The sequence below is a fragment of the Aplidium turbinatum genome, chromosome 16 (assembly GCF_918807975.1).
Source record: "Aplidium turbinatum chromosome 16, kaAplTurb1.1, whole genome shotgun sequence".
Lineage (NCBI taxonomy): Eukaryota > Metazoa > Chordata > Ascidiacea > Aplousobranchia > Polyclinidae > Aplidium > Aplidium turbinatum.
The window spans coordinates 3704696-3719539 of record NC_137487.1 but is presented as its reverse complement, the minus strand read 5'-3'; the positions used below and the strand labels follow the sequence as shown (position 1 = coordinate 3719539).

General features: G+C 37.3%; 2 long non-coding RNA genes across 2 annotated transcripts in view; both read right to left on the bottom strand.

Annotated features, from left to right (window-relative positions):
* Positions 1-14844, bottom strand: part of LOC145785972 (uncharacterized) — a 57660-nt gene that overhangs the window by 18088 nt on the left and 24728 nt on the right. The gene's annotated exons all lie outside the window — the stretch shown is intronic.
* LOC145785983 (uncharacterized) lies at positions 5445-7466 on the bottom strand. The gene is made up of 3 exons (XR_014291235.1): positions 7383-7466; positions 7019-7218; positions 5445-5617 (listed from the first exon to the last, which is right to left on the bottom strand). It is a non-coding gene; the product is annotated as an uncharacterized LOC145785983 (long non-coding RNA).

Sequence of the window (14844 nt, the reverse complement as noted above, 5' to 3'; positions counted from 1 at the left end):
GATCAGTTATGCCACTGAATGAGACGGCCGGTGAAGCATACCGGTCATTGGCACAAACTCCAAAAAGAAAGTACTTCCTCATTGGGAACACTAGCAAAGACTAGGTGTTTCTAAGCTTCCTAAAAGCTCTGACGTTCTAGCTAGGCTGTTGTTCCTCAAAGACGAAAGTCACAGAACGATCAACCAATCCATCGTGATAGCAAGGGAGGAAATTTGCCAGGTATGGAAACATTATTTTGGAGTGAGTTTGGTATTTGGTAAGAAGAACGAGGAACAATCTGGAACAGAGAAGGAATCGTGTAAGGTTATTGTTAAAAATGCGGATATAGACCGGCATCTGAGGAATTTGTAAGTTATGAAACTTGGTATCAACTAGAACTTGATTCTAGGCGTGAAAGGAATAAAATTGATTCATTTAAAAAACCTTAGCGTGATATGGAAGAAAAGCTCAAGGATGCTCTGAATGTATGTAAGACTACCTCGCAGTCAATTCTCATGCATTCTGGTATCCATGGGCTCTATCCAAGAGGGGTGAGGGGAGTGATCATCCCCCCACTAATTGGAGTGGGGGGGTGATCAATGCAAAATCACCCCCCCACTCCCCTCCACTCATTTGGCTTTGAAATGGTTTTGTGATATTTTATTGATCAAATTTTGAAAAATATATTTTCGCAGTTAGCACATTTTAAATTTTTTATCAATATGAATATATATTTCATTTCAATATGATTTTTTGGTTTGGCAACCCTGAACTACGAGCCAGGCGTTTACACTGTATTTTAACTTAGTTTGCTTGGTAGCCACTTTAACAAGAAAAAATTCTGCCTCTGCAAATGACTAGAATGACACCGCCAACCAATCAGAACATGTTATAAGAGGCTACCGTCCAATTGTGAACTTTCTCGCACTTAGCCAGAGAGTTAATCTTTGTTTTGAACTTTATTTGGGAATTACGGAAGAAAAATGAGCAATAGCAGTTGTGAGAATCGAACCCACGTCAATGAAATGACTACTTTCTAACCCTAACCCCTAAAAAGCCAACCAGCTGCCAACTTAGTCGGCAGCAGTGGCCGAGTGGTTAGCGCGTTGGGCTCGCAGTCGAGAGCCTGCATGTTCGACTCCACCCCCCCCGCACTTGCTGTTGTTCCTCTGGGCAAGAAACGTCACTATAAGTATAATTGCCTCTACCCAGTGATCGATTTCGAGTAATGGGTAGTACCAAATTTAAGTCAAAAGTAGAGTAGACAACCGGAAACAGACATTGCCGTCGGCTGCAGCGTGGGTCAGGTGTACGTCGGAAGGCGTACACCGATGCATAGCGCTCAAGTCCGCTTTCTCGCAATGCAGGATAAAAATATGAAAAACAAATAAACAAACAAACAAACAGCTGATAGAAAATCCAGCACTTGATTTGCTTTGTATCATCTGCTTTTCGCCCTTTTTCACGTCACGGAAAACGTAGTTTATGATTGGTTCGAGCTTTCATTTGCAGTGCCAGAATTATTTCTTGTTAAGTGACTACCAGTTTGCTTACCCAAAAATGCCCGTTCCGAAACATACTTTGTGAAACAACTTGGAAACCCTATGCTTCGATCAGAAAGAAGCTGATGCTGCAATGGGGGTTCTGAAGGGCTGCGCCCCCCAGAAGTTGAAATGACTATGACGATTTTAGCCCACTGTCCAAAAATCACCCCCCACGAATTCTAAAAGTGGATAGAGCCCCTGCTGGTATCATTGACTGGGAGACAGATCTGGAACATCTGAAAAATCAGCTCCAGCGAGATCAATTAGGTTGCGCATTGTGCACAGATGCTCTGCAGAAGAGATAGGACTTAGCTAGACAAAAACGACACGGTGCAGCTGGTGAAAGGAAATAGAAAGAGGATGTTGCTGACAATCTTAAAACAGTGAAGTTGGAGTACAGATGAAGAAACACAAAGTGACAACTGGAAAACTCCTGAAAGGAAGAGAAAGAAAATTAATATTATGTTGCCTACAGCTTTAACATCTGATCGACTTGGATTGAGCTATCGGCAAAGAACAATGTTCGTGGCTGCTGTGGCTCAAGCGTCCGGCATACAAGTCTGATACTAATATCTCAGCCACAACAGCTCATAGACCGGCAAATAAGTCTAGGTCCTCTCACTCCCAAAATATCAGAGATAAGTTCCAGGCCCCTGATTTGGAAATAATTCACTGGGACGGTAAGATTCTGAAAATGAGAGGATATGTTTCATCAGAACGGTTAACTGTATATATAGGCTATATGTGTCTGGCGTTAGTTTTGATGATGAAGATAATGCAGAAATGAAGCAGTTGCTGGGAGTGAGATACCAGACGGCACCGGATTATCTCAGGAACAGGCCGTAATAAAGTTGGTAGAAGACTGGAGAGTGAAAGGTGCCATTGGTGGTATGTTGTTTGATACGACTGCAGCCAATTCAGGGAGGTGGAAAGGTGCTTGTACATTGCTGGAGGCAACAATTGGGAAAGCAATTTGGAACTTACTGATTAAGAGTGGCTACAAATGCCAGTATCAGAATGGAAAAACTTCTAAAATTTATAAGAAAATAAACAAATTCACTTTGAACGTAAGGGTGGTCAACGATATTGCGGAACGCGGGATTAAGCTATTCACTGATTTTATTGAGAGGTGTTCTGACGAAAGCCACCGGCAAGCCGTCTTGCTTGTTGTGCAAAGGCACAGAGAACAGTTCTCAGATTACAAAATGCTACGTTAGCCAAACTCAATTGTCAAAGAAATTTGTCAAGAATTTAGTGAATTGGGTGTTTGCTTAACTCCGGTATTGCATTGACGATAAAGAATAGCATGCAGAAGAAACAGGGATGGATCATGTCTGAGAGTGATTAACTCAATTTGTTTGTAAATGAATCGTGTTGTTATTTCAAAAGTTTGACAATAGTTCAGGATTATTCATTCTGGCGTGAGGTATTCTTGGTCAGGTTGTATCCATGTCTGTAAAATTTCACCATTAATTTCAAGGGGTAAAATTTCACTTTGCAAACTTGTTTTCGTAGAGCGTTTTTGATTTCAGATTCGTGTTCTGTGACCCCAAAAACCCCGTAATCGACATATTACATGATCACATAGCGCCAGTTTAAGGCTGTAGATCTTCATGATATCTCATCAGGCCGCTATTTTTTCAAAATAGCTGCAGAACCACAGTTTTGGCGGGAAAATTCTGAAACTCCACCACAATACTTTTTAACAAAAGTGGAAACTCGTAATACATAGCCGCACTAATTTCTAAAAACTTTTTGCAAAATGGTACACCCTCCTAACCAGCTTTTGTTTTAAGTTTGATTTTAATGACTGTTAAGAAATTGTCAGAGACCGCAGCTATTTCATCCAAGCATGTAAAAATAACCATAGCGGCTAAATACTTATTAACGGCTTTACTACTATGTAGTAAACTTATACAGCGTGCTAATTTCCTGTTTCTGTAAACATCACGAAGCAAGTGTGAGTTACTTTACTTGAAATACTCCATTAACAACTGAATGGACACTGGTTGATAAATAAATAGAAACTTATTACAGATAGTTGAAATGCTAACATCAGCCAGTAAACTTGGTTTTACAGTGGTTTGTATTAAATCTTCAGAAAATCCCTAAATCAACCAAACCAACAAAACTAGGCAGAATTTACTGATGATTCAACAATTACAGCATCGATGCCAAATAGATTAAATAAAATCAGAGCAACAAAACGTTTGACAATCAACTAGTTTGAATGATTCTTTATAAAGTTATCACCTATTCTTCTTCACCCACTGCATCGCAGTATAAATCAAGAGCTACTTTTGTCGACTCGTATCCTACATACAAGGACTCTCTGAAGAGCAATAAAAAGTGCAATATCAATTACACAAGCTACGTGGGAGGAAGCCACAGAGAATATGTTGATTTAAAGATCTGCACTCAGGAAGGTGTTGCAACGTTTGAGAAGAGCAAATCTCAAAGGTTAAAAAGAAAATAACTTCAAAAAAAAAACGTAAATTACACCCACAACAGGCTCTGCCAGAATCTCTTGAATGTCCCAAATGTAACCGCAATTTTTAAGCTAGGATTTGACTCATTAGCTATTTAAAAACTCATCGTTAGCGTTTTCATTGCGAAAACCATCATCCTTGAAGACGAGGGACAGCCATCATAGCCATCACAACATTAGCAATAGATTTCGTCGTCACCGAAACGGCTCTGAATTTTTCACAAGCATTGCTTAGATATCTAATTTCTAGTTCAGTGCTTTTCAACCTTTCTAATCCATGCACTCTTGCAAATTAAGATTGGTGTAACAATTAACAAGCTTTTCGGGCATTCTGGCAATAGTAAGTTTTGGTAATTCGACAATCTCCCGGCTATAAATTGAAAATTAAAAATCTCTAAGTTAACCCCACGAAAAACTAATAGCAGCAATTGCAACGACAAAAGATGAAAAAACTCTCATCACAGTCTCGCAGCACCAAAGCGCCGTTTTGAAAAATGATATAAACTTCATCGTAGTTTATTCCCACCGTAGATTTCATATGCAGCGCCGAACCGAATTTATGAAAAAAGGTATACTCAAAGACAGGGCCGTGTGAGCACCAACCCGCCCTCCCCCTTCCCCGAAATCCACTAGTGGGCTTCTATGTTTAGTTATTGCACATAAAAATAGGACCAGAATGCCTTTGCGGCGGCACACTCTTACTATATGGGGAAAAAGTTTACATTTATCATTTCAGCAATGAGTAAACTACTTTTAACATATTATAGAATAAAATAGTTGATAGACCATGCCGACAATGCAGAAGGGAATCTAAAGAAAAGTTGGGAAAGGACCAGAGTTTTAACAAAGTAAAATTTATAACATAAATGAACATGTAATGTAAAACTTAAGGTCGAAATAAATAAATAAAACGAAAAGGGGTGTGGGGGCTTGCTCTATAGAAAATTTCAACAAATAAGTTATAAGTTTCTCGGCAGCCGATTTGTAGCAAGAATTGACAGCGATAGACACGTGTTTCGCCCAAACCTTGTTTTGGTCATTTTTTAGACATTTTTAGAAGCAATATTCTTTTTATCGAGATGTAAACTTTGTATGCAACCAAATTCATCAAATTAAAATTGGATTGGGATAGACGTTTTGTTTAAAATTTATGTTAGCACATCATTTCAATTTTTTTTTTTTTTATAACCACAAAAGGATTTCAATAATTTATTTATCGAAAGTTTGTATAGTGTGTTGTAGCCTTTCAGCAGGCTAGAGTTCGAAACTTTTGCCTGAGTTTTCCCTAACTTCCCAGATAACATTTTCACTTCATAACTTATCTCAATTAGCTTAAAATATACCATCATCTGCTTTAGGCTATTGAAAAAGAAGTGTTTTTCTATTAATCCGATAAACGAGATTTTTCGCGTTATCTTCAACTTTTTTAGACACACTTTGTGAACGACATGATTTTATTTTCTGTAAACACAAATTTTACAGCAGTACATTTTTAAGGTTTCGTAAAAATATTTTCGAGCAGTTTTATCAGCATAATTATATATTGCAAAGTGCGCAAAATGGTTTCCATGTTCTAAATCTTCTTGTCCAATGTCATTCCACTTTCTGAATAAAAAAAAACATAGATTGCCGTTAATGTTTAAACTAAAAATATATTTTTGTTGCTTTTCCAATACCCAAGTGGTCTACAATTGGACTTGCTGTGTTGCTGAGAAGTAAGTGTTCTGCACAATACTTGGCAGCATCTAGCGTATGGAATAATGTACAGACCACAGCAATTCGATCAATCACAGTGATAAAATTCATAATGTAGATATTAACAACCTGTCAAAATAAGTAAGCAATGATCATGTTTCTAAAAGCGAAACTCAGTCAATTGCATAGCCTAAGTAACAAAATTTGCATTAATAGTTCAAAGCATCTACAAGTATGTGAAGTTGCTTGTGGGATGAAGTTTTTAAAGAAGCTTTTTCGTCTGATGTTGAGCATTCCAAGAACCCATTTTGTTAACTTAAGAGAGTAAATCTGAACTTAATTCTTTTCCTTTCACGTATATTATTGAGGTGAAAGACCAGTGTTACATCATTGTGACGTAGGCTAGTTACTATCCATGCTTTTGTGACGACTCAACAACTTTTTATGACATCGCAGCATTTGATCAACTTTCCTCAAGTTTGTTGCTTGTTAAATCTAAAGTTTCTAAGTATACAGTTGATAAACTTGTTTGAGGCTTTCACTAACTAAACATAGTTCGAACTTAGCAACGTTAGTCTTTATGAATACACATTTAAAAAAATATTTGAAGCACGGTTTTAAAACTGTTTCATATTCAGTGAATTTTTGTCCATCAACTTGTAGCCTAATGTCCATCGGCCAAGTTGGATCACATCTAAGGATATTGAAACGTGAGTCTTATTCCTACTTGCCACTCAGCAAAGGAATGTTTCAGGATAATAATTTACTCGCTGCACTGGCACTGGATGCTTTGTAAGCGCTTGGAGCAGTGGTTTTTTAACCAGTGGTGCAAGCACTACAAATGGATTTGTGACCTGCTGCGATGGGATGCGGGAGTGTTGAATAATTGAGGTCAGTTATAAATTGTCGCATGACGCCATGTTTGTTTACAAGGCTTTCAGGCAACATGTAAATTATAGGTGGCTTCTATCTTTATCCATTCTAGGAAAGGGTGCGAGAACTGGTTATAACAAGAAAAGGGTAAGGAACCACCAACCCTAACCCAAACATGCGATGGATGCGCGAAAGTCGATACAATCAAGTGTTTCAAATGATTTTGTAACAGAAGTTTTCAAAAATTATCATTGTAGTGATGTAGCGACAGATCGTAAAATGTTACTTTTAAATTTTTAGTTTGACTGTTAGCACAAACATTCAAAAATCTACAGATTGCAACAAGCCTGACCGCATTTTAAGATGCTTTTGATTTATTCATTAACAAGTTAAACAGATGAATATGAAAAACTATTGTTTCACTATTTTTAAACTTACCAAAACCATTTGTTGGTTAATAACCCTCATCAGCGTCAGCACCATATGGATATAGTGAATATTCGTCATCCTCGTCAAACAAATCTCCTTCTTCATCACCTGGGCGGAGGCAGTGATTAACACATCTGCGTCGTCGTCTGATACAACGTCGATCGTGTCTACGGCACCGATTTTTTTGGCATTGATACAAGCAATACGTTCTGAAAAATAAAAGTTCAGTAATTAGGCAATGCCATCATATACAGCATTCTATCAAAACAATTTAGATTAAAATGCTACAAACTTCAATGGGTAGTTTAGTAATCAGGCAATGTGGGGTTTCAACAAATTAATAATAAACTAATTTTAATTGAATGTTACAAACCTTCTTACTACTGTTGCCTCCGCAGACAAAAGTAGCACGGCAAAGAGCAAAGCGAACACAACCAACTTATTCATTGTTGATAGTTTTGTATTTAACTTAATGACAATATTCGACTTGCCACGACTTATAAAGCTAGAAGCGGGATGTTCAGGGCAAAACTAATTTTCCTGTTCCTGTCATGATCATTGATTTCTCGTTCGGTAGCTAAACAACAACTGCACGGACAATTGTTGATAGTTCTGGAGGAAGTATTATAGATTGCAGAAAATATTTTATCTGGAAGCTCGTTTCAACATATTTCGATATTGATGAAGCATAGAACCTAATGTTGCATATTTAGGTTTTTTCTACATTATGTTTCTACATTATAGTTTCTTTTCTTGGCCAGTGTTACCTTGATTTTTTTTCTTTGCACCTTTTGACTTACACAGTGTCAGCAAAACTTAATAAATGGTCTTCTCACCTATATACTGTTACGCTCTGTATTCGATTGAAAGAAAAGACTAACAGTTACCGCATATATCTCTGTGCTAACGTTCATCCATAACAAGTGTTCAGAGTTGTAATAAAATTTTATTGACGTCTGTTTTGTGAATTCATTTCATTTTCACCCTCCAATGGCCTACTGAAACTGTGTAGATTGTACTTTCGACTCCCGCTGGGTAGCAGTAGATCCTGTCATCACACCAACTGGTTACAACGGTAAACCATAATGTCTTCGTGGGAAAATCGTAACATAAGATTCCCGGATCCGTTCGTCTGTATGTAATGACCGAAAGAAACACTCTTTTGAAAACGTGTATTCAAGAATTGTATTTTTGTAAAAATAGCCACTGGCTGGCGAAATTGGAACGCAACACCGTACGCCACTAAAAACTTGTCACTACAATACCAAGTACTGAGATAAAGACGGAAATTTCGTCCAGCTGGCAAGCACTAAGCAAAACAGTTATATATGCGACCAACTTTCAAGCAACAATTTTAAAAATGACGAAAATAGATTGCAATATCTCAAACGCACGTAAGCAGTTTCTGTGACGTAATAATGAAAGGCATTATGAAACTATTCAGACACCTGTTGGCTTTGGCTTACAGTTACACCATATCTCGTAATTCAAAATTTAACGATGATGTAATGTTTCAACAGGTGTTCAAACGGTTGTGCAATTCAAGATTTAACGATGATGTAATGTTTCAACAGGTGTGACCAGAGGTGATGCAATCTTTGCTAATTTCTAGCAATAGCCATTACGTCAGACGCCAAGATTCAGTAGACCTGAACGGTTTTATGTGATGTTTGATTTAAAAATTGTCCGGAACACCAACCTCTGGTGAAACAACATTCGCTTTAATTCTTTGTCATTAACCTGTGTTCTCCGAAACTCATAGACCAACATCCAGCTGTTTGACAACAAACTGGTTTTAGGTAGCAGAATATATTTCAAAATGTTTACTTCTTATTTCTTTTTAACCTTATCTGTAGCGACACGGGGTTTTATGAAGACGCCCCACTCTATTAGTGAAATATTCCACAGAAGGAAATATGTTAGAAATGGGAAATTTCTTGACTTTTAGTTTTTATTCTTTGCAAATTTTACCTGTCACCTCAACTGGTCATTTTTCTACCTTCTTGTCCTTCACAATAAGCATTTCGTCTCAAGTAACTAAACATTTTCGTGCAGTGGTTGTTATATATATGTCAATGTTAGTGCAATATAAATGACAGTGCAATTACTTTGAAATGTAGAAACGTTCAAAAATGCCTTATATTAATGAGCACAAGTAATTTTTTGTTTAGTTTATTTATAATTCAAAAATTTCTTTTTTTTAAAACCGATTTTCTGACGTCTTTTCATCTCAAGCAATTTATTTCAATAAATTTGTTGAATAAAATTTTAATTTCTATACGTATAATACTCATGGCTATTACCTTGTAAAATATGTTGGTTCTGTGATTTTCATACCTCCAGTTATTAGCGATTAATTAGAACGGGGCCAAGATAACCCGTGACGGGCTTTCCGAGTACAAAAACAGCTCGTATTAAGATAGGGTTAAGTTTGCTATCACTTATAAACGTATTGAGCATTTTGAAGCAAGAATTTGATCGAAAATACTATTGGCAGTACATGAATTTATTAATTTACAAAATAATTGCATTTTAAATCATGTTTTTTTTGTTAAGGTTATCTGTCCATTTGCAGTAGATGCGCAGCAGCAGATTTTTAACATTCATTCATTTTCTTTGAAAGTGTAGTGTTCTTTATTATTTACACAATTCAATTATTTTTAACTCTTGCGATTTGACACGAACAGTCGCCTAAGTAGCAATAACGCAGTATATTAACTTTTACAGTCTTGTCTCACAGACCAATGTGATAATCTTTTGCCCTCTAATACAGGGGTGTGCAACCTTTATTACAGGAGGGCCAGATATAAATAATTGGTGAAACCGCGGGCCGCACGTTTATTTAACATATGCTTTCTAGTAGGCACAAAAAAAGTAGTTTTTTTGTTATTCATGTTATTCTTTTAACATTATTAGGGGTTATCTCCTTGCAGAAATAATAAGTTAAGACTCATAAATTTCTGAAAAAAACCGCTATTCAAATTTATTGTCACACCGATTTTAAACGAATTCAGTGAGAAATTTGCAGCTGGCTTTTTTTTTCGACGACTTTTTCCAAATTTACTTTAATAGAAGTGCTCTCAATTCGAAGTCCATTTTCAAAGTGTTCGTCTGTCAGAACCGCTCGATAAAGAGATTTCATGACGTCCATTTTAGAACAAAGTTGTTCGCACAAATACGTTGAGCAAAAAAGAGCATTTAGCCATGAATTTTTGTAAATGTGGAAAGTCATCTTGGTTTAGATGTTTTTGGTAAAAATTGCCAAGATTCATTGCTAAATACTTTGCTTTCAAATCCGTTTTCTTTTGAAGATCAATCAGTTCAAATTGGATATCAGCTTGTGCTTTGTCAACGTCTGTGTTGAATGGCGAAGAGAATACCAGACAAATGTTCATGAGATTTGAAGTTCTTGAAAGGAGCCAAAAGTCATACAACAATTTTTCAAGTTGGTCTGCAAATTCAGTTTTCTTCTCAAGATTCATTCCATTGTCTCTCAAAGTTGGATGGTGGAAACGATTTCCTGTCTGTATATGAGCTTTCCAAAGACACAATTCAAAATTGGCACATCTACGCGAGCCGCACAATTTTTCTTCGCGGGCTGCATTTGGCCCGCGGGCCGCACGTTGCACACCCCTGCTCTAATAGATCATTATTTTGCAAAGTTCAAATTTTAAGATTGGGTCACTATGGCTTATTATGACCTCATATTGATGCCATCGTCACAAATAAATCTGAGGTCTCTTTCTGTCAGACTAGACCCATCGAGAAATTTCAAAATACGTTGCCTGAAATAAGCAAAATGCCTTCTCACCACTGGTGGCGCTAAGTTAGGGCTGCCATATGTCCTCTTTTAAAAGGATTTGTCCTCTTTTTTCAATAAAAATGAATTGTCCTCCGAGGACACTAAAAAATGCTCAAATGTCCTCTTATTTGACAGTTTGGGTTTTCATGCTTAATATATTTTCAACGGGATTATATTGCTTGATGACGTTTCAGCGACGGTTTGTTGGCTATTTGTTTTCTTAGCATTTTGTATAGGCCTACCAATGTAGCATGCTGATTTATAAATTCTGCAAGAAATTGGCACATTTTATGGAGCTGTTGTTGAACGTTCATTGCCTGGTTCATTGTAAGATATTAAACGACATTTTAAAGGCCATGCTCACACTTTCACAAAAATTAATCTTTTACCTACATACGTTTTATATTGATACAACGCTTGTAGACGTTGTTGATTACGAACTCAGTTTGGTTCGTTTGTTACTTGAAACAAATCGAAAGACAGCAAAAGAATCGTGGCATGGATAGGGTACAGCTTTGCAAGGGAAGGAAGAGCTTTTTAGTTCACGCCGTTTTAGCATCGTAACGGATATGTGCAGCCCAGTGGCGTAGCCAGAAAAAAAAATTTTGGGTGGGGGGCAAATATTTGATGAGTTCCAAAGTGTTTGTTTTAAGACACCATCACCTGATGTAGCCTACTGTAGAAACCTATAGACCAAGTCATGCTATAGACACAAAAGCTTATAAGGGTTGATTAGTTGGCAAAGTAAGCTGCAAGCTTTTGCAATTAATTGGTTGTTCAAGTCAGACGCACAGTCCATAAAAAAAGAATTCGATTATTGAAAAAAATGCAAACCAAATTATGTAGGCTACCGCTACCACATTTCAGAATGCCCAGCACAAACACTAATACATATTACGTTAAACGCGCAGAAAAAAAACTCGACAGGTAAAACCCATCAACATTTTGATAAAAACCCTTTATTTCAACTGAAAGCACTTTCAACTAATGACTTACTGATAACTCTCAAGTACAAATTAACTTTTGAATATTTGGCATCATTTTGGAAGTGTGGGGGCATTAAGAAGCAGCACTTAGCGTAGGCCTACCATATTTTCATCGCCTAAAAAGAGGATACGTTTCGCCAGCAAGTAGAATTTTAAGCTGGAAAACTCTTTTATTATTTATTTATTTGGATTTTGTTTCAGACACAAGTAGAATTGGTCCATAGGATACAAACACACAAAGAAAACGAAATACAACACCATACAGAGAACAAGTAGCAGCTATCGGTACTACACAAATATTAACCACAAGTTTCAGGCTGTTTCACAAGTTTCAGATTGACAGAACGTTTAATTTATTCTTTCTCATCTTTAGTGCTTCCTTAAGACAACAAATAATTTTATATTATTAAAAGTCAGCAAAAAAGTGAAAAAAATACCTAATTTTTAGATAGTTTCAGTCACAGCAATGATCGCAAAAATCCGCAAAATGTGACAAATCAGGCATGATCTCCAGGTAGCCAAGCCTTCGAAATTGTTAAATTTCAAAGTTTGGATTCCGAAGTTGAGCCTTTTGTTGAAAATATAACAAAATTTGTAGAAAATCATATCGTTTTTTAAGACATCTGGCAATTAACACCCCCCAGAACTTGTTTTAGACACACAGAAAGACACCCATAAATTTTGTAAAAACAAATGAACGAAGTATTTTTAAGTCACATAAGTAGTTTAGTCACATAAGTAAGTAGTTTACTACTACATTCCGGCTTTGCGTGAAAATCCTGATTACTTCTCCACAAAGCGTTCTCAACCATGACCGCAATGACCTGAACGTTTTGCTGAAGCATATAGGCTACACAGAACCATGTGAAGTAGCCTACTCAGAGTACAAGAGCTGACGCCCCGTTAGCTCAGTGGTTGCGCGCCGGGCTCAAGATCAGGTAGCGCTGATTCGACTCTCCGGGTGTGCGCTTAAAAAACGCATTTCAGGAGTGCTCTGCATTCAGCGGCACCAAGTGAACTGAATAATTCCCCGGCAACAAACACTTCAACAATCGGAAAACTTCACTCTGCCAATCTCGGTAACCGGCCCTGCGTTAAGAGCCTCTACAAGTGTGCAAAACTACCAGGAATAACCTATCATCAAGGCTTTGTCAGTCCGAGAATATACGGTAGATTAAAAACCAAGCTGACAATGCCCAGAATAGTGGAGGTTTACAGTGCTAACGTCTGCGCTGAATAGATTTCCAACGTTCGGTATATGTCCAGTACATGGACGGATTGAGTAACTCTCTTCGGGAACGGTTCAGTGACAACCTTGATTTTTTGCGTTGCTATCCTTAAGAACTTCTTTAGAGTGCCAAATATTATCCAAGCGTGCACAATGCAATCCGAGTCATCCTGGCCTTGCCAGCAACAACAGTTGAGGCTGAAAAGGCTTTTTCATGCATGAGGAGAGTCAAGACCTGGCTACTCTCAACAATGACTTCCGATCGCCTCTCAGATTTGTGTGTGCTTCATTGCCATTACGAAAGGATCAGTGAGGAGAAGATCAATCGAGTTGTTACGAACATGGCTGGCGGGAGGCGACGAATAGACTTTTAATCGCGATGTTGTCATTTTCTGATCATGCAATAAATTGATTTTGCTTTATGTTTAAAAATACTTTTTAAATCTCTCAGAAAGTCGATTTTATATTAACCAGGTCAAGGAATGATTTTAAACCATCTTTCTTTTGCTGTATGTTTGGATGGTTCAACTGTCAGGATCATGGCTTAACAGATCAAAAATGGAAATGTTTAGACTTCTTGAGGCAGGAAATCGCATCATTTGAGAGCAAAATAGTTTTCATTTTCGAATTTCTCATGGTCAGATTCATGGAAAACAATGCGAGAAGATCAAAAATTTGAAAATTTCTGATTTTTAAACTGATCTGCTGTGCATGGACATTGGACAATTCCCAGATGAACAAATTAAATAACATTGTCCGTTCAGACACCATTTATACTTTCAGTATCAGAACAAAAATAAACCTAGGTAGCCTAGTGATCTATGCGGGTGTGATGTTGGTTTCTGAGCTTCATATCTTATTTGTTTGATTTTTGAAATGTAACAAAGTCACTTATGCACGCTTCAATATAGAATACAAATGGCGTATTTCAAGTGAAGTAGCCTAACTCACACTTAGCCCACATCATGATGGTTGCGAAAACAGGAAATTAGCACGTGGTATTAGTGTTTACTAGTTAATAAACCCTTTGTTTATTAAACAATAACAAACGAAACAAAGTTTGTTTGGTACAAAACAAACTTTTTTTCGACAACACACGATTTAAAATCCATCTTGCATTATATTCTTCCAAAGTCCAGACCTGAGGTACAGCTCTGGTGCAGTGCATCGCACCTTTCCTTTGTTGGCATGATTGTAACAGTGACCAATGACAAAAGAAATAATAATGTGAAAAATTACATGAGGAGAATTACAAGAAATGGAAACGCAATAAGATGGTTCTGCAACATTCAGTAGCGTTGATATGGGGGTCCAGGGGGTATTTTTTACTCAGGTCCAAATTGATTTTAGAGGCCAGTAACTTTTCCAAGTGACCTGGGAACTTAAACTACCACAGCATATTGTTTCGATATAATGAGTTTTTTATAGAATTGTCTTGATTTAAGGTCCTAGGATCTCATTGTTACCGGCCTAAATTATCCTATCAACGGCCCTGGCAACAACAGGCCACAAGAGATCCAGTACACCAGCTCAGGCACTCTATATGCCAACCTGGCTTACCAAAGGCAGAGGATGTCCTACGACTCAATTAACCGTCTCCATTGGTTTAGACGTGTTGAGAAGAGAGCAAAGGATGGATTAACCATTGCCGAGATGTACTAGTTCTTAGCACGCAGGCCCAATGAATGAATCAAGGTTCAAATTTTAGTTGATGTATAAAGTTTATTTTTCGCTAATGTGTGTAAAGAGGTAGTTAAGTTGGTTACAAATTTGTTCAGGATTTCCGTATGAGTTGTTTTTGTACGATAAGTTCATTAAA